The sequence below is a fragment of the Colobus angolensis genome, unplaced genomic scaffold, assembly GCF_000951035.1.
Source record: "Colobus angolensis palliatus isolate OR3802 unplaced genomic scaffold, Cang.pa_1.0 Scaffold175, whole genome shotgun sequence".
Taxonomy (NCBI): Eukaryota; Metazoa; Chordata; class Mammalia; order Primates; family Cercopithecidae; genus Colobus; species Colobus angolensis.
Genome location: NW_012114877.1, coordinates 3,277,883 through 3,299,497, shown reverse-complemented (window position 1 = coordinate 3,299,497; position 21,615 = coordinate 3,277,883). Strand labels below are relative to the sequence as shown.

Here is a 21,615-nt window from a genome sequence, read left to right as displayed (position 1 = left end):
TATGATAGTGCCATCCAAACGTCATTGTTATGTAAATGTGATATATGATTAATAATAATCACCCATCTAACTATGCTTAATAGGAAGTAAGATCTCTCCTTTACTGGGTGAGATGTGCATTTTTACAGTGGTTTCTTGAATCGCTGCCCTTGCCTGTGCTTCCCAACCAAAGGTAGACTGTTTTTTGAATATTTCCAGGGAAAAAGAAAACCACCACCACCAAGTTCTATACCCTATTTAAAAATCTAACCCTAATCTAAAAATTAGATTATCTCTAATTTTATTTTTAAAAATTTTAAGCCTCCCAATTACAAATGCCAGTAATGTGTTGTCTTTATCTACAGAATAAGCATGATGAATAAGGCACAAATGTATTATAGAGAGCTGGAAGAGCCTCAGACACCAGGCAAGTAAATCAAAACAAAGTATTGTTAATGATTACCCTGGATACTTTAAGAAGAATGTAGAAGATCAATAGATCTACAGAACATTAATCCTTCTAGAAAATGTGAGCATCCTAGATTTTATTTGTTTAAGATTGATACAATTGAGTTATATTTTTGTGAGTCTAATGGAGGAGAATCATGTCATATCTCAGGAAAGCAATCCTCTCAGCTGTGCTGGCCAAGTTTCCTCTAATTCTTTCAACCAATGAAGTAGTTGATATATTCTTGTAAACTTTCTGGGGGCAATTTGTCCATTATTGGACCTGAACTTGAACAGTTGGAAAAAGAAAGAAAAAATAAACTCCTCTTATATCAAAATAATATAACTGAGTCTTGTTTTAATAAAATCCCAGAACACATCCTAGAGTCACCTAGCCAGTAACAGGTACTCAGTAAATGCTCTTCTGGTAAATTGATGAAAATCTAAATATGTGAAAAAGATCAATAAAAATGTGATCATTTACACTCCCAAAAGACTTATCTGCTCATTTGGCTTAGAATGCTGACTTTAAATGTGGATCTTTTCACTAGTACTAAGGAATAAGAATGTGAGCTTTCTCTTTTGAAGTTACTTAGTCCTTTTCCCCATCTACAAGGTTATACCTATCACCTCAGCAGCTTATGACTTTACCTATCGTGTACATGAAGAGAGGGCTTCTAGTTCCTGAATTTTCGTAAGCACCAATACTTAATATAAAAAAATAAAAATCTGCTGGACCACCATGACATATAGATTTAAAATGTGCTTTAATGTATTATGACTTAGCATACGTAGCTTTCCCTCCAACATCTGTATCTTGATTTGTAGTCTAATAAACCTTCCTGCTGCAGATGGCATGTGCATAGTTGTTCTGAGGTGTAATACATCAACATAGCATTTCTAAACAGAGAGCAATAATGTATTCAATTAGGGGAGGAAATAAAACATCGAGCCTTTTCTTATAATAAATCTTTTACTAAGCTTCCCACATCACATGTTTGCTGAGGAAATAATACATGTCATTCAGATTAAGGGTTATTGTAGACTGCTGAGGGAAACATCTAATTCTGGAGGTTTCAGCAGTCCTGTGAAACCCTGAAACATGGAAAGTGTACAAATTAGAAAAGGATGTAATATGTGACTAATGATACCTCTTGGGATACCTTTGGAAACCATATTTACTGTTATGATCACTAGATTCATTTAAGCTACAGGAGTTGAAAAGCAATACCCTAGTAAGTGGAAAACACCTCTGAGTTCATTAGATGTGGTTGTAATTTAAGCTCTAAAGGCTTTTTTCCTTGCTGTCATTCTTTATATTTCTGGAAATGTGGTACTTGAACTCCTAATAAAAGTAGTCTACATCATGATCATATAATCTACAGTTCCTGGAAAGCACATTTACACCTCCACACCTGTAGCTAAAGTTGAGACTGAACAGAAACTTAATTCACCCCAGATGTCACCCACTAGAAAGTTCTGGAGTAGGGCTGCCGTTCTTAGAATTTTCTATCCACTGATTATGTCTCAAGCAATGGTTTAAATATTCAACCCAGAGTCTCCAAGCTCAAATGTTGTAAACTGTTTACTGTTTCCATATACTATGCCATGTGTAAAATTAAATGAATCCCACAAAGTTAATCCCCAATCCCGTTCCTTCATTTGTGGAAGGAAATAATGGCTATTTTGACATTATTTAGACAGATAATTCCAAGTCCTTTTGTCATAAGCATCTGAAGAAGAAATTTTGTTCTTCTGGCTTGGTAAGATATCAGTCCATACTGCTTTTAAAAAGATTACATGACAATTTCTTTGGGAAAAAAAAAAGTATATGTATATGATTTGGGCTGCTGATCACCAGAATAGCATGTGATGGATCAACATAATTAGACAATTTCTGTCTAATGATATTCTTAATCAGAAATTAAATTCTTCCTTCTTTAGCTTTGAATTCTTCTATTCCTAGTTGGTATACAATCAGTGTTCCCATCCCCAGGTGATATGCCTGATTGGAGGGGCTTTAATGGACAAAATAAGATCAGCACATAAACCATAGGCTTCTCCACAGTGAGCAGAAATCAAGTAGGGTACACCTTCATTCCCGCTGTAACCTATTTATAGTTTTTAGTTTGCCTCTTAAATTCATGTATTTCTTGGTGTCTTGCTTAGAGTCACCTTTTTGACACATGAGTCCTGCCAGATGTGTGGGTTAGTGAGTCCATACAATTTCTCAGGCCTTGCTGATGCTGCAGCTTCTTAGTTGTAGTTCCAGGAAGGCTGCTGCAAGCATATTGCACCTTATGAATACTGGAGCTTTCTCTAGAGGGAAACCATTTGTTGCTATGTCAGGTCAGATACAGAAGCCAGATTATCTAGGCTCAGTTGGTATAACTACTGATAAGAATTACTACTTATTAAGAATATCCTCAGGATTTATTAAGGGAACAGTATAAAAATGGCCATGTGAAAATAGTTTTCCATTTTTGCAAAATTCCTGTTAAAGACATTGTTCATTGTGTATTTAATAATAAATCTGAGGCTAGGCGCAGTGGCTCACGCCTGTAATCCCAGCACTTTGAGAGGCTGAGGCAGGTGGATCACGAGGTCAGGAGTTCAAGACTAGCCTGGCCAAGATGGTGAAACCTCATCTCTACTAAAAATACAAAAATTAGCTGGGTGTGGTGGCAGGAGCCTGTAATCCCAGCTACTCGGGAGGCTGAGGCAGGAGAATGGCGTGAACCCAGGAGGCGGAGCTTGCAGTGAGCAGAGATCATGCCACTGCACTCCAGCCTGGGCGACAGAGCAAGACTCCATCTCAAAAAAAAATAAAAAGAATAAAATAAAATAAATCCAAGATTCATCCACCTGACAAATTCCTCTCAAAATACGTCTCCTAAAAACCTGATGTGTGTTTCTCTGTTAAACATTGAGATCTGCGAAACCCATTGAATTCTCCCTTCTGGATTGACTAAAAGTTAGAGCTAAACTTCATGCTTAATGGTACTAATAATTTTATTCTAGTTTCCTGATATACATTTTCTTTCTCCTTCCTCTGTGGTGGTCTGTGGAATGGTATTGGTGGTCTCTGAATGCCTGAGTTTGTATAATGAGTTTGTATACAAGAGTGTGTATTATGTGTTTTGTTTGTGTGTATATACTTACTTGCATTTTCTGGGGAAAGAGCATAAAGTTTTCATCAGATTCTCAAAGGGATGCATTACCTCCCCAAATTTAAGGACTTTAATATTATCTGATGTTTTATATCTCTGATCTCACCTTTAACTGTTCTGTCTTTATAACAATTATGTTTGCATTATAAACAACCTAAATCCTTTTCCTTTTATTTTTTTGAGACGGAGTCTTGCTCTGTCACCCAGGCTGGAGTGCAGTGGCGCGATCTCGGCTCATTGCAAGCTCCGTCTCCCAGGTTCACATCATTCTCCTGCCTCAGCCTCCCTAGTAGCTGTGACTATAGGGGCCCGCCACCACACCTGGCCAATTTTTTGTATTTTTAGTAGAGATGGGGTTTTGCCGTGTTAGCCAGGATGGTCTCGATCTCCTGACCTTGTGATCCACCTGTCTTGGCCTCCCAAAGTGCTGGGATTACAGGCATGAGCCACCACGCCCCGCCCCTAAATCCTTTCTCATGGAGAGAGAGGGAAGGAAAAGCTAGATGGCAGTAAAAATTATACACATACAAACACAACAGCATATTTTATTGTCAAGTACTCAGTATGTTAGTAGGTATGATTTTGAGGGGCTTTCTCCCCACTAGAAATAATGGACTACGTCTGTATGGCATACATCTATATGAAAATATATTCTGATGTCTTTTAATTTTTTTTCCTGCCTTAAGAAAAAAATCTAGACAGGTCTATCTAAAAGGTCTCTTATATGAAGCATCTCCTAAACACTATAGGGAGATTATATACATAGAAAATTCCTTTACCATGTGACATTGATATATACATATTGACTTGGGAAGGAAAAACTCCACTGTGTTGTACTTTTTTTATCTTTTCTTTTTTTTGAGACCGAGTCTCACTCTGTTGCCCAGGCTGGACTGCAGTAGCGCCATCTCCGCTTCCTGCAACCTCTGCCTCCCGAATTCAAGCGATTCTCCCACTTCAGTCTCTCAAGTAGCTGGGATTACAGGCGCCCACCACCACCCCTGGCACATTTTTGTATTTTTAGTAGAGTTGGGGTTTCAGCATTTTGACTAGGTTGATCTTGAACTCTTGACTTCAGGCGATCTGCCTGCCTCAGCCTCCCAAAGTGCTGGCATTACAGGCGTGAGCCACCGTGCCCGGCCTGTGTTGTACATATTAATGTGAGATTTTAAAGACAACCCCACAGGACTTGCCTTGCTAATTTGGAAACTAGATAAGTCCAATAAAGTGAAAACTTGTTCAGAGAAAAAGGCTTGATGAGAAAAGATCTCAGGAGATCAAATAGTAACACCATACCATTGGAGGAGCAGATATATTACCCCCTAGAATAAAATATCTTCTATCTTGATTTTTCAAAATAATTTTTTATGAACATATTGTGAATTACACAGGACACCAACCCTGCTGCTTTGGGAGCAAAAAGACAGAGCTGACAGATGTAGTTATTTGCCAGGAACAACCATGTGAATTGATAAATATTTTACAAGTGCAGCTTTCAGAAGAGTGACTTTTACTGCCATATTAATGCAACTTGCAAATTTATAGTCTGGGCATTTGTGGGTTATGAATGTCCAGTATTCGAAGCTAGTGCCAGGAACATGGTTTATGTTTTGAAATTCTTTTTTTCTCTGATCACAGACTTCTTGGCTGTTAAGATCTGCATAATAATTCAGCTGCACATGAGGTGCAAAGCTACATAATACATCAGTTTCCACTCCCAATGGCTAGACTCATAAATACACTCATTACAACACACTTCATGTGACAGAATGACATACAAAGCATAAAAATATCTCTATAGAGTAGAGAATTAGTGGTAGTAGAAGCAACAGTAGCATGATTCCATGCCTCTGGCCAGACCCATAATATGTGACCTAATATTATAATTATATGTCATTAAAGAAAATTAGAATCATATGTTTTTAGAAATAATATCTTAGTATATATTAGATCAACACACTCATGAATGTTGTCATATGTATTGAAGGCTACACTACTGAAAATACTTTAATCTTTCAGCAGGGAGATTATGGAGGAAGAAGCACCACTGCAACTCTTTCCTTTTAAGTTTCTAAGTTGCTTTTCCACCGATTGTGCCCAAAGTAAAAGAGTCTTTCTAGCATTCCAGGCTCTGGAGAAAGAGGAGCAGATTTATCTGGGCTTGAGCAAAAAACAGCCTGGGGTGAAATTTTAAAAGTGATCAGACTTTGGTCATGTGTCAGAGGGTTCTCCTTTTTCAAGATGTTATTATGACCTAGGCAGAATTGTTGCCGTTGAAGAAAGTCAGCACTGTTGCCCAACATTTCTGCCTTCTGTTAAGTAGCTCTGTTACCTTGTACACATCACTTTTCAGGTTCATAGTTCCTCTTCACTGAAATGTTGAAGTTGTGCCATATGATTGCAGAATTCTTTCCAGCTGTAATTTTTTTTCTAATGCATGTGTGCCAACATACGTAGATATTGATTAACAATATATTATAATCTGCAATATTAGTTGTTTTATCAGTGTGCACACTTTCATTCTCTAAAACCCGCCAGTGACAAAATGCTTCACTGTTTTACTCCCCAATGTCCACCATTTCTTGCTCTGCATTAAGATTGTATATTATTCCTAAAAGAAGTCATTGGGACCGGATGCAGTGGCTTATGCCTGTAATCCCAGTATTTTGGGAGGCCAAGGCAGGAGGATTCCTTGAGCCCAGGAGTTTGAGGCCAGCCTAGGCAACATGGCAAAACCCCATTTCTTCAAAAAATACAAAAATTAGCCAGGCATGGTAATGCATGCCTGTTATCCCAGCTGAGGTGGGAGGATTGCTTGAGCCCAGAAGGTCAAGGCTACAGTGAGCTGTGATCAAGCCACTGCACTCCAGCCTGGGTGACAGAACAAGACCCTATCCAAAAAACAAAAAAGAGGTTATATAACCTTAAATAATGGGGAATCTTGTGTTCTTACAAAAAATTTGTGATTAGTTCAGTGAGTAAAGCTTTTCCAAATTGCCAAAGCTAAATAAATAAATAATCCCTGTTTATTCCAAGGCTTAATCCTACTGAGACCCCCAGCCTGATCACACATCTTCTTCTTCTTCTTTTTTTTTTTTGAGACAGAGTCTTACTGTGTCACCCAGGCTGGAGTGCAGTGGCATGATCTTGGCTCATTGCAAGCTTTACCTCCCAGGTTCAAGTAATTCTTCTGCCTCAACCTCCCGAGTAGTTGGGAATACAGACATGCTCCACCATGCCTGGATAATTTTTGTATTTTTAGTGGAGATGGGATTTCACCATGTTGGTCAGGCTGGTCTCAAACTCCCGACCTCATGATCCACCTGCCTCTGCCTCCCAAAGTGTTGGGATTACAGGTGTGAACCACCACGCCCAGCCAGCAAACTGCTTCTTATTAGCTGACCTTATACATTTCAATGAAACAGACTGTGAAAAATGACACATACACACAGATCCCAGGCAGTAATTACATTAGAAAATACTTTGTTAATTGTTTTACAGATAGCATTAGCCTTAAGAATAAAATTCCGTGAACAGCAAATCCTTTTTCTTTCATTTGCTTCTGATCTAAGGGATAAACATAGTCAAATGCTGTTATCGTTACCCAGGAAAACTTCAGCTTTAAAACTGATTGAATCCATTTTGTTTATCTTATTATCTTAGACCATAGCAATTTTATAGAACACAGGTAGAATGATAGCAGTCCATGATCCAGACAGTGTCATATATCCCTTGTTTGTTTTCTTTCTTTTCTCTTTATCTTCATCCTGAAATTTCCTTTCTGTTCTACTGTGAAAGTAAATATCTGAAAGGAAAATAATTAGCTAGTCATGCTATTCTAACACAGCCACATGTTCACCTGATAAATGAAACATTACCACACAAAACTTCTAAAAAGACATCCTTACTGTAGGTCCAATTTACTTAATTTTATGTCTTCCAACTGTTAAGACAAGGGTCACTCATTCTGTAAAATTAATGGCTGAAATAAACTTAGAATTTAAAAAGCATAAGGAAAATATTTCTTTACCCAATGTATGGCCAACCTGTGGAATTTATTAGCCTGGGAGGTCATAGATTCATTCAAGAGATGAATTAGAAAAGCTAGATAATTGTATGACAAGTCATAATACTGTAGTTATGAATACTAAGTAAAGGTACTAATAGAATCTCTTGCTTCAGAGTACAAGCTGATCTCAGCTCACTAGGAGCTTTGAAGGACTTCTCTTATTTCCTTATGATGCTCCTCTGAGCAAGTGGCTGAATTCACATTGAGGTTTTACCTCTTTTTGAAAGTAACTACTATTGTGAACAGGATACCACATTTAGGTCAAACTGGGGTTTTGTTGTTGTTTGTGCAACAGCGTCTTGCTCTGTCACCCAGGCTGGAATACAGTGGGGCGATCATGACTCATTGCAGCCTTGACCTCCTAGGCTGAAGTGATCTTCCTGCTTCAGCCTGCTAAAGTGCTGGGATTACAGGCATGAGCCACTGTGCCTGGCCTGTGTTTTTTGTTTTTTGGCAAAGAAAACCACAAATGTCTGCTAATACAATACAAAAAGAACAATGAAATGACATGTGAGTTTAAACTTTTTAAAGAGTTTATTCATTAATTCAGTGAATATTTATTGAGGGCCTATCATGAACCTATCACTGTCCTAGGTGTTTGGAATACAACAAGGAACAAAACAGAGAAAAATCTTTGCTTTCATGAAACTCCCCCTATTATTTTATTCCGAGGTATCGGTATTGAAGTCTATGATCTTGTGATACGCAGTTAGTTTAGAAGTGGATAAGGTGCAGCGTTTGAGGTGCAGCTCCTCTTGAAGCTATCTGCCCCCATATCCTACTTAAAATAGAGCGACAAATACTCTCATTTAAAGAAGGGAAGAAATGAGAGATATATAGCAGTTAGTAGTCCATAAAAATTCTGAAGTCTAGCCTGTCAGATGTTGCTGGGGTCCCTCTATTCAAGAAGCAGAGAATGTTTTTTGATTAGGCCCCAGTTCTTCCTAGGCTCAGCTCCATAACTTACTGTCCTCTGATGTTCTTCTCAGAGGAAGGAGGCTTATTGTACTATGGGCTCTTTCCTCTACCCTCTAAGACACTCTTAGTTTTCAATAAAAAATAGCTTATGTTTGCAGTTGTGTGGCTTTCTTAGCCTGCTTCCTACATGTGAAAATTTGGAGGCCCAGAGAACTCTTCTCATTTTGACTTTTTTTTTTTTTTAGTTCAAGCTTGCAGGGATTTTTATCAGTATAACTCTTTAAAAAATTTTTTGGAACTTTGTGGACCTTCTGTGAATATGATTCAGGCCTATTCCATGCCCTAAAGCCCTCATCACTAATTCTTTTAGAGAAAGTCACTCTCATCTTTGGGCTGTATACCAGGCTGCTGTGATACATCCTTAAGATTCTAGGCACCACCGACTGGACATGGTGGCCCACACCTGTAATCCCAGCACTTTGGGAGGCTGAAGTGGGCGGATCACGAGGTTAAGAGATCGAGACCATTCTGGCCAACATGATGAAACCCCATCTCTACTGAAAATACAAAAATTAGCTGGGTGTGGTGGCCTCCCAAGTAGTCCCAGCTACTTGGGAAGCTGAGGCAGGAGAATCGCTTGAACCTGGGAGGCAGAGGTTGCAATGAGCCGAGATCGCACCACTCACCACTGCACTCCAGCCTGGCGACAGAGCAAGACTCAATCTCAAAAAAAAAAAAAAAAGGTTCTAGGCATCACCTTACATCATTCAGTTGTTTAACAAGGGGTCTTTCAGCCGCACTCTTGATCTGGATCTTCACTGTGAAGTCATTTCCTTTTTTTTTGAGACAAGGTCTTGCTCTGTTGCCAAGGCAGGAATGCAGTGCCATGATCATAGCTCACTGTAACCTCAAATTCTTGTCCTCAAATGATCATCTCACCTTGGCTTCCCAAAGCACTGGGATTACAGGCATGAGCCACCACACCCAGCCAGTCATTTATTACTTTGAAAATCTTTTAATGTCTAGAGAGACCAGAAATATGAAGTGTTTTTCCCCCAGCTCTCAAGTCCTGGCTCCTTTATATTGCTTATGAATTCTGCAGGAAAACTGCACAGTTCTTTCTTTAGCTCTCTCTTGTTTTTGTATGTTATCTTATGCAATTAAAAAAAATATACTCCTTCAACATTTTGCCTGGGAATCTCCTTAGCTGATTCTCTAAGTTATTGGGTAAATTTCCTTCCTTCCTTTTCCTTCCTTCCTTCCTCCCTCCCTCCCTCCCTCCTCCCTTCCTTCCTTCCTTTTCTTTCTTTCTTTCTTTTTTTCCTTCAGAGTCTCATTCTGTTGCCCAGGCTGGGGTGCAGTGGCACCATCTCGGCTCACTGCAAACTAAGCGATTCTCCTGCCTCAGCCTCCTGAGGAGCTGGGATTACAGGAGCCTGCCATCATGCTTGGCTAATTTTTATATTTTTTTTTTAGTAGAGATGGGGTTTCACCATGTTGGCCAGGTTGGTCTCGAACTCCTGAGGTGATCTGCCTGCCTTGGCCTCCCAAAGTGCTGGGATAACAGGTGTGAACCACCATGCCCGGCCCATTGGGTAAATTTTCTATCTTCCATATTATCATAGTCAACGTTTTGCTATTGTTGCACTGCTATATAATACAGATTGCCATTTTTCCAGAGTGCTATAGCAGTTTCTTACCACTTTTCTTGCTCTTAACAATTTATTCTCTATTTTCTCAATTTCGGCTAACAATTTTCCTGTCACTTGTCCAGCCTCTATCCATCACCTTGTCCCAAAGCTAATGCTACATATTTCAGGTTGCTGTAACAGCAGCACTTCAGTTCTAGCACCATTTTCTTTATCAGTTAGCTTTTGCTCCCTAATAAACTATCCAAACCTTTGTGAATTATAATAATATCTATTATTTCTCACAGTTTTATGGGTTGACTGTGTATTTCTTCCATCAGAAGAGATAGCTAGATTGTCTAGGATGGTTCCACACATGTCTGGTGATTGTTCTATGTCTGGTGAAGTGATAGTCATGTATCTATCATCATTAGTAGGCTAGTTCAGGCTCATCCGTATGGTACAGTCATAGTGCACAAAGTCATAGTGGTACAAAGTAACACATGCGAATTTGTGGGCCACCTTTCATAGTCTATCACAATTCTTTTCTTTTCACTCAATTTTGCTTATCTTCTTTATTCTAGTACTGAGGGGAATTCGCTTGATTGGTTACCTTACCAATCATTGACTTTCTTATTATGCTACCTAATCAAGACTGTGTGAAGGTTTACTAATACTATGCATTTGGCATAATAGTTGTTCATTACTTCATCAAACTATGTTTCTTTGGATCTTTTTGGTGAATTTAACTCTTCCTAACTTTTATTTGAGAATTCCTTACTCAAAATCACTGAGTATAGAATTATTAGTCTTAAAATTAAGTCTTAGTCTTAGTTCTTAGCCTTCATTATTTGAGTTCTACTTGAGTTAAAACTGTTATGTTTTGAGGGGCATGGTTTACCACACACAAGCTTTTATACTTCTTTCTTTATTATTACAGAACTGATATTTTCCATAAGATTGATCTTGCTATTAAGATGAATATTGAATACAATTATGAATTTGTTTGAAGAATTGAATATAGTAGAGTGAATGAAACTTCAATTATATATATAATGTGTATATATAAATATATATGTATACACATACAGACACATATATACATACATATGTTCTATTTTCTCTGCACTGGGAGTAGCAGTTCCAGAGGAGTAGGGAGTTTGAGAGAGATCAATTTTGGGAGTGGGAAATGGAATTATATTTTGAGGAAAGCATCTCCTTAAGGCTTTTGCATTCTTAAATCTGTCAAAGGAGTAATTTATTCTCTCATAAATCTGTAATGATACACAGTTGCATATAATGGTTTATAATTTCCTTTAATCAGCAAAGAGAAAAATGAAAGAAGTAAACAAGCACATGAACCCAGTAATGTCCACCCAATATTTCATAATAGCCCCTGAGATGGTAAACCTAAATGATCTTGCTTGCTGAAAATCATGGCAGTATTTGAGAGGATGAGTTTCCAGTCATAAATGGAACACAAATAATGAAATGATTTCTTCTGCCCTGAATAACCTGAAATATTAGCTACAATTTCTTTCAACTTGTGAGCCTTCTGCGTTCATACAGCCCTGTAATAGAGTACTCAGTGTCAATGCCCATTTCCTATACTAATGATATAAAAAACTTAACATTTTTATGAACTGAAAGCTTAAACCAAAAATTTGACATTGTTTCACTGAACTCTCAAATTCTTATCTTATAATTTCGAGATAACTTTTCTATGTTCTTCCCTCAAAAACGAGGAGTTTCTGTTAGAATACATAAATTTTATACAAAAGTGTCTGTTGAAACCAAGAAGTATTTTTATATCCATGTTATTTTAAGGATGATATGTAAAAAAATCAACCTAACTACCTGAAGAAATTATTTTGTGAAGTGGTTGCTAGGACTGATGTATGATAAATTCACTATCATCTGAAGGGTAAACGATTTACTCATTTTACATGAGCAGTTCATAGCCAGTAAGAGGTTTTTTGACTTCATATCAGATACATGAATACTACCAACATTACTTGAATGCTTGATGCCTCTGATTTGGAATATTTAAATTTCCTCCTTACTGATGTTTCTTTTTTTCTTCTTTTTCCCTTCCCTTCCCTTCCCTTCCCTTCCCTTCCCTTCCCTTCCGTTCCCTTCCCTTCCCTTCCCTCCCCTTCCCTTCCCTTCCCTCCTTCCTTCCCTCCTTCCTTCCTTCTGTATTTCCCCTTTTTTTTTTTTGGCAGAGACGGAGTTTTGTTCTGTCACCTAGGCTGGAATGTAGTAGTGTGATCATAGCTCACTGTAACCTTGAACTCCTGGGCTTAAGCATTTCTCCCACCTCAGCTTCTCAAAGTAGCTAGGACTATAGGCATGCACCACCATGCCCAGCTAATTTCTTTTTTTTTTTTTATAGTGACACAGGTCTTGCTATGTTGCCCAGGCTGGTCTTGAACTCCTGGCTTCAAGTGATCCTTCCGCCTCAGCCTCCGAAAGTTCTGGGATTACAGGCACGAGCCACAGTGTCTGGACTTGATCTTTCTTACTTTATTTTTTGACACCACCAAATCATTTCATGTATTGCTATCAGAATAATTTTTCTTAAGCTATCATTATTGCTTATGGAATAAAGCCCAAATTTCCTATTTGGTGTTCAGACTCTCTATTAACAGGTATACATCCACCTATTTTCTATTTTCACCTTTATTTTAATGTAATAATTTCAGAAATAAGGTAAACTCTATGAAGTTTTTTGCTATAAAAAATTTTTTTGCTATAAAGTGTTTTGCTTTGTTTAGAGCTGACTGATGCTTGTTTACTGAAGGTGCTGAGCACTTTACCTAACATAAGGAAAAAATAGACTCATTTTACGTAGACAAAGTCACGTCATCAAGTTTTTTGTTTTGTTTTTGAGGTGGAGTTTTGCTCTGTCACCCAGGCTGGAGTGTAGTGGCATAATCTAGGCTCACTGCAACTTCCGCCTCCTGGGTTCAAGTGATTCTCCAGCCTCAGCCTCCTGAGTAGCCGAGATTACAGGTGCCTGCCACCACGCCTGGCTAGTTTTTGTATTTTTAGTAGAGATGGGGTTTCACTATGTTGGCCAGGCTGATCTCAAACTCCTGACCGCCCACCTTAGCCTCCCAAAGTGCTGGGATTATAGGCGTGAGCCACTGCGCCCAGCTTCATCAGGTATGTTTTTTTGTTTTTTGTTTTTGAGACGGAGTTTTGCTGTTGTTGCCCAGGCTGGAGTGCAGTGGTCCATCTCAGCTCACCACAACCTCCACCTCTCAGGTTCAAGAGATTCTCCTGCCTTAGCCTCCCAAGTAGCTAGGATTACAGGCATGCGCTATCATGCCTGGGTAATTTTGTATTTCTAGTAGAGATGGGATTTCTCCATGTTGGTCAGGCTGATCTTGAACTCCCAGCCTCAGGTGATCCTCCCGTCTCGACTTCCCAAAGTGCTGAGATTACAGGCATGAGACACCATGCCCAGCTCATCAAGTTTTTAATGGGTCTGAGGATTCTGTATCGTGTCAATCTGGAAGTCTCAGGGCCTTCTCTGCAGTCTAGATTCAACAAATACATTTTAGGAGTTCATTATGTCAGATATTTTGCACATAACATTATATTGTGATCCTCAAACAGTCTTGTCAGGTTTTATCACAGTTCATATAACAGTATCACAATTTTCAGATAAGGAATTTGAGCTCAGAGGAGGTAAAAAAAATATACACAAAGCTTCATGACTGCTCAGAGTGGAACCAGAATTTGAATAGCATTTTCCTGAATCCACAATCTATGTTCTTTTCCCTTTATCACAGCTGTGGCATTTCAACATTTTGCTGTTTTGGTTCATTCCAGAACCTTCCTGTAGTTTTTTTAGGTGACCTTTGCACCAGGATGCCCTTGGGAGGTAAACAGCCCAATGAATGAATTTTTTAGAATTGCAGTGTTCCAGAGACTTCCTCTCATATATGTAAGGCTCTGGATTGTTCTTTCTCATTGGGTCAGGGCTGCATGTTGCATGATGACAAACAGGTGCTTTCTTCTTGACATTATGTCTTGTCTGGGTATTTAAAGAGTGACAGTGATGATGACAATTAACCTGTAGTAATGCTGCACATATACTACTTTACGAGGTCAAAGTTCACAGTCTTCAGTGTATTCACTGATGTTGCTAATGATGCTGTAAGTAGAAATGAATAACAGGCCATGCATTCAAAAGACATTCCTTATATTATCCTTTAAGTTAAGGATTTCTAAGACATTTAAGACAGTCTACTGTGTTTTGGGTCTGTAAGAATAATTGAAATAGACCTTGAAGGCTTTAGTTAATTGTAAAGGATCCTTTTCCCAGCTACCTCCCAAATAGTTACATCTTTTTTGTTTTCTTGTCTTTCCTTTTCTTTTTTTTTTTGGAGACGGAGTCTCGCACTGTAGCCCATACTGGAGTGCAGTGGCGCCATCTTGGCTCATTGCAACCTCTGCCTCCTGGATTCAAGCAATTCTCCTGCCTCAGCCTTCCCAGTAGCTGGGACTACAGGCGCATACCGCCACGCCCAGCTAATTTTTTGCATGTTTAGTAGAGACGGGGTTTCACTGTGTTGTCCAGGCTGGTCTCGAACTCCTGAGGTCTGGCAATCCGCCTGCCTCGGCCTCCCAAAGTGCTAGGATTACAGGCCTAGGCCACCGCACCTGGCCCCAAATAGTTATATCTTAGAGGATAAAAATTTTGTGGAAGCTCTTTAAAAGTAAACAGAGAATGCTTGGTCATAGAAATATCAAATACTAATAAGAAACACCTAAGCACTTTAGGTGCATTGGAGAAATATTTAACTTGTTGAAGCCAAATTTCAAGTATATTGGACTTCTAGACTGTGGTTGGGTTTTAATTCTGTATTCCCAAGCCAAAAAAAAATTTTTGTAAATATGAAACTCTTTTTAATCTATATACTCCCTGAATTGTTTTTCTATATATTTTGGTTATATGTCTCAAAAGCTGAAAAGGGCCTGAAATTGTATCCTATTTGCAAGCTAAGTTAGCCTGTCAGTTTTGTGGGTGCTGGCAGAAGATATAATACTCCTGGGTCAGAAACCAAGGACAGTTTATTACTTATAGCATTAACAGTAGACAGAATATCAGCATTTATGCCAGCCCCTTAAGCCTCAAATACCACCTGGCAATGTGAAGAGGAGCAGTGGTATTTGCACCTGCAATGGGGAGTATTATAAATGAAGAACCCTGAGTTCAGAGAACCCAGATCATTTATAATGGGCCATAAGCATGTTTGTCTTTTGCTCTAGGAGACACTGTCTCTATATTCCAGAGCTGAAGGCAAACCTGACCTTTGCTTCAGACCAAGACACTATCTGTATCACTCAAGGATGATTGCTTGAAACAATAGTCTGGAACAGAGGCAGTCAATGTTTCTGCTTGTAAGACGTGCAGAAATGTGAGAGACCCATGGAGAATTATCTCCCAACATGCAATTTCTGGAGTCCCAAGAAACTTCGGGGAATGCTACCAACTTGACACATTTAATAGAAATAGAAGACAAGTTATATCCTGTGGTTTCAGGGGTCCTGACCCTCAATTTAACTGCATATCTTGTTTTACCACTATAACTTTACTTCTTCGACTCAAGCTTTAGGTCTGCAAATGAGTCCCTTATCAAATTGCAGCTACCGCTGGAAATATTTCAATTTTATACCTTCATACTTTAGTATACAAAAGTTCGATATCATAGGAGAAGAATATTCCTGGGCTTGGAATTAGATATAGGCTGGAAGCCTAGTTTCTGCCACCGACTACACTGATGTTCACTCTTTTGGATTATCAAATAATAAAAAACTAAGCCCCAGCTACTTGGGAGGCTGAGGCAGGAGGATTGCTTGAGCCTAGAAGTTCGAGGCTGTCGTGAGCTGATTATGCCCCCTACACTCCAGCCTGGGTGACAGAACAAGATCCCATCTCTAAAAACAAACAAACAAACAAGAAAATAAAACAAATTAACAAAAGCTAGAAAACATGGAGAAATGCTATTAAATTTCTGAGAAAAAATATTTACCAAAATAAAATTCTATACCTATCTAAATATGAGGGTAAATGAGTTTTCAGATATGTAAATTCTCAACAGAGTTACTGCCCTTGTACCATTTTTTCAAGAAAGTATGGGAAGATACGTTCCATTAAGATGAAGAAGTAAAATCAGAAAGAGGAAGTCATGGAATGGAAAAGACAAGGGATCTAATACAGGACAGAGGCAAAGGATCTGGATTTTGCCAGGATGCTGGCAAAGGAAAGCCCCATAATGGCAGATATCCAGCATCCTAGAAAACAGTACAGAATTTAATAGAAGGAGAGGAAAGTCCATACGGATGTCTCCAAGAAATAGATTAAGCTGATAGATTACATGAAGTGTTTGACTATATTGAGAAGAGTTTTCAGTCCAATGGAGCATTTGAGAATGAGTTTATGATAGCTATGTAGAAAATCAAGCAACCAAAAAGAATAGATGCAAATATAAACTCTTGGGAAATAAAGTTGTATAAGAAATGTAATTACAATATACTCCAAAACTGAGATGTAAATAATGTTAATAGATTCATAGTTATATAAACTATAATTATGGATTTAGCCCAAGTGTATGCCACAATGATGTTGGAAAGATGGAGAAGGGGAAATATGTACGTGTTTTGGGTGTGTGTGTCGGGAGATTATATTAAAAGAGGTAAACCATATTCCATAGAATGAAGTAAATTAAATAATGTTTAAAATTCAAAAATAAGAAATAACAGTATAAGTACATTATTAAAAAATGGATGTAAACATCAAAAGAAATAGCTAAAAAAAAAAATTAAAAGTGGTTACCATAAGGAATCAGGAATAGGAGTTGAAGGGGAGTTTGGCTTGGGGACTGCTTTTTTCTCATGTTTTGTTCTTAAAATTATGTACATGTATTACTTTGATAAAAATAAAAATTAACTTTAAAATGTAATGCATTAATTGGCTCATTGCCAATTAATGTTTAGTAGAGATTAGTTGAAATTATAAATGGGATGATGCCTAGAGGAATGAAGGAGGCATATACCAAAGAACAGAAGGTAATGCTATTAGGAGAGGTGCAATTTGTATTTCCAGCTCATTTACAATTTTTTTCTAGGTCCAACTTAAGCTACATCTTTGATCTCACATCATAGACTGTGTTAAGAGTATTAACCACATTTAGAAGCTGTACTAAGTTGTTTGGGACACTGGGGTCTATACGGCAAGTCACTACTCCAGCACACTAAATGCTATCACCTCAGCCTCAGTGAGTTAACTCTTCTTCACTGAGTGCCTAATACAGTATCCAAGGGGTATCTTGAATTGCCGGAAGAATATTGCATTGTTTACATGTAGAGGGTGAGCGATAGAGGAGAGAAACCTATTGCTGTCTTTCCTCCTTAAGTTTCTGTATGCCTGTAGAATTTAAATTACAAGTCTCCTGGGTAAAGATGATGCCCAATTCAACATTCTGAATTGCATCTAGCAATTGTTATTGCTCAATAAATATTGTAGTTGTAATGCTTGGAGGGCTGGGATGCTGTGGCTTAGACAAAACTGTTGCCAGTGTGTGGAAATTAGCTCACGCTGCCATTATATTTCTAGCTGACTCGCAAGTGTTGAGCCTGTGTTGGGCTGCTCATCATGTGATACTTTCATAGCTTCACTTCTCAGCACAGTTCAGCTAACATGGGTCTCAGAGCCCTGTTACAGCTGCAGCTTCTTCTTTATGGTTTATATGCAGTTTTTGTAATCTGCAGTAATGAGCTAAGGATTTGAATGGTAGGAAACAAAGGAGTAGTATAAGAAAACTCTATGAGAGTTTTCAGATGTCCACATCCTCTTTTCCATTTGTTCATTAAAGAATAAGGGCCCAGTGCGGTGACTCACGCCTGTAATCCCAGCACTTTGGGAGGCCGAGGTGGGCGGATCATGAGGTCAGGAGATCGAGACCATCCTGGCTAACACAGTGAAACCCCGTCTCTACTACAAAATATGAAAAAAAATTAGTCAGGTGTAATGGCGGGCGCCTGTAGTCCCAGCTACTCGAGAGGCTGAGGCAGGAGAATGGCGTGAACCCGGGAGGCGGAGCTTGCAGTGAGCTGAGTTCGCGCCACTGCACTCCAGCCTGGGCCATAGAGCGAGACTCCGTCTCAAAAAAAAAAAAAAAAAAGGAATATGAACAGCTATTATGCATGAAACGCAGTATTAGACACTGTGGGAATACAGAGCTACAAAGACATACTCCCACATCTCAAAGAACTTACAGTTTAGACAGAGAGATAGAGTTCTAAATATTACCAGTATCAGGTAGAATGCTCTAAAAAGAACATGATCTCTGGAGTCAGAGGATCTGGATTCAAATTCCCTACTCTCTAGGGGCATGACTTTAAATAAGTTACTTAATCTTATAGAAGCCCCTATGATGTGGAATAATAATGATGATGATTCAATGAGTTAATGCTTACTCAGCAAAGTATCTGGCACATAGTAAAGCCTTAAAAATAATAACATATATTTTGTCATATTTGTGATACTATTATTAATACCACACAGAACAAATACAATGTCATGGGAGCAAGGTGGAAAGAGTTCCTTCTGACGGTATTGGAATAAGATTAACTAAGGAAGTGGCAATTGAACTGAGCACAAGAACAGGATTTTTATCTTGTTGAAGAAGAAAGGGGATAGTAGTTCAGCATTTTAGAGTTGGAATAGTATGAACAACAACAAAAAGGCATGAAGGGTTTTTACTTATTTAGGGATCAGGTATGCTGAGGGTTTGTAGAAACAAATAATGCTGGAAAGTAAGATGAATCCAAATTAGGATACACCTTAAATGTTATAGGAAAGGAATTTAAGGTTTGTACTGTTGGTAGAGAGAAGAGTTGGGAAGTTATTAGTTGTTACCTAGTTCAGAGGAGATGAGGAAGGTACTGTGGACCCCTCCCTGGATACTGGAAAGATAGGAAACACAGTAGATACCATCAAGTGACTGAGGTGGGTTGTCTTGACATCAATTAATGTGGAACCCAAGAGGAAAGTCTGATTTACAAGGAAAATAATGATTTTTATTTTGGAATTTGGTGACTGTTGTAGCCCTCAAGTTTATTAAAAATTTTTCTCTCAAGAAAACATTTTTAAAAATCAATGGTTATATGAGAACTAAAGTTTTGTGTCACTTCAGAGGCAATATCATATGAATAATTTGACTTACAAGTAGCCTCCTATGTGCCATACCAGGAAGTCATATAATATATAATGAATGTTATTTGCTTTCAGCATAAGGAAACATTGGAAATATTAACATGCTAAATACTTTCTATAAGCCATCAACGTCCTGTCACACCTTAGCAGGAATTGTAGTATCTAAGGTAATGATTACTAATAATTTAGCAGGAAGAACATCTCTTCACATTGTGTTGATCTATCTTTGCACCTGCTTAAATTACCTCCAGTTGAAGGATTTTTACCAACTTATCTATAAGGCATGCATAAAAAGCCATAATTGAGTATTCACATAATGCTAAATTTGGTTGGGAAGTCAGCAAATTGAATTGAAAACAAGATCTCCCTTTTGGGTAGCAGCACTTTTATTCTCCTCACCCACAGATTCTCCCTGAGATGTATCCGTGAATTCAGCAGATATTGTACGTGCCTCAAGCTAGAAGCAAAGGAAGTAAAAATTTACCTACAAGTCTTTTTGACATTTATTATTACAGACCCAGTTGGGATGATTTCTGTTAACACCACCAGTTATGACCTTGAACTCAGAAGGTTATAGGAAGATTAGCTGGCCAGGAGATTGGATGAAGTAGTTTAGTGGAGCTGAGTGAAATGCATCTGCCTATTGTGAGGCATCTGCCTATAGCTTGAGTCAGTCCTCCAAGATTAAATGGGTATTAATAACAATAGAATATTTTCCCACTAGCTTGCAAAGCATCTTACTCTCCATACTCCTGATACTTCTAAGGTCAGTGAGAAAACATGAGAGGCCCATATCTAGTAATGTGAAATATCTTTTATTAGAGGATTTCCCTGCTTGGGTCTTTCAAAACTAGAGTTACTGCACAGTTGATCATTCATGCATTCATTTAATATTTTTGTCTTCTTGTGTATCAGGCACTGTGCTTCTAGAGAAAGAGAGTGTGCTTGCCTCTTGCCCTTTCCCTCTTCTCACTGGCTGGAATATAAACAGGTGATGAACCATCTGAGACCACTCAGAAGAAGGGATGGCAGAATAAAAAGATAGGAACTTGAGGTTCGATATAGTAGAACCACTATATCAGCTCTGCATGGCTTATATATTTGGAGATATATATGAGAGAGAAATACACTGTAACCTTTTAATTTGCCAATATGTTAGATCTTATTATGCAGCCAAACCTGTTTGCTGACCAATATAGGTTAACATGATACATGGGCTAGCTATCATATATTTGATAGAAATTTTGAGAAAAGGAAAAAATGATCATCTGTAATCCCGCTCTTCTAACACAACCATCTTAAAATGTGTATATTATCTTCTGAGCCTCATCCATATACACATGTTTTTACATAATTTTAATGAGTTTACATACCATTTGTCATTCTGCTTTTATAGGTTTAACTTTATATACTACCTGTTCTTACATGTTTTAACATAGTTGTCATAGTTTTTTTTACAGCTTTATACCATTATAATGTGTCACTGCACTATGATTTATAAATCTATTCAAAGGATAGATTTTTAAAAATTAGGTTTATTACATGATCTGCGTATTGATTTTTTGATAAATCTGGTTGGGTCTGCAGTGTCTCTTAAATGCTTAGCTTGAGCCTGGAATATATACTTGGTAGGAGATGTGTATAATAAACAATTAACAAATGCTAGCTGGAATTATCATTATTATTATTAGGATTGGATTACTCTGTCTATTTCTAGAGGTGGGAAAGTTGAGAACAAGATCTTGTTTGAAATGACAGATGAGTCAAGTTGATAGACAATTATTCTAACAACCTTTACTGAGCTATAATGAACCAGTATTGATATGCCACTTGTTAGTTGTAGGGTTTGTGAGTTGTGCTTATTCTTCAGATGTTATGGGCTGGAGTACCAACTCAGCCTTCTTCTATTTCTCACATTTAGCCATGTCTCCCTCCCTTTATTTACTTTGATTATTTTTACTCTATACTAGATTTTTTTTTTTTTTTTTTTTTTTTTTTAGGGCTTGCTCTGTCACCCGGGCTGGAGTGCGGTGGCCGGATCTCAGCTCACTGCAAGCTCTGCCTCCCGGGTTTACGCCATTCTCCTGCCTCAGCCTTCCCAGTAGCTGGGACTACAGGCGCCCGCCACCTCACCCGGCCTAGTTTTTTGTATTTTTAGTAGAGACAGGGTTT

The 21,615-nt window shown here is 38.3% G+C and overlaps 1 protein-coding gene across 1 annotated transcript in view; it reads left to right on the top strand.

Annotated features, from left to right (window-relative positions):
* The window catches only part of SKAP2 (src kinase associated phosphoprotein 2), a 336,690-nt gene that overhangs the window by 79,892 nt on the left and 235,183 nt on the right, over positions 1-21,615 (top strand). The gene's annotated exons all lie outside the window — the stretch shown is intronic.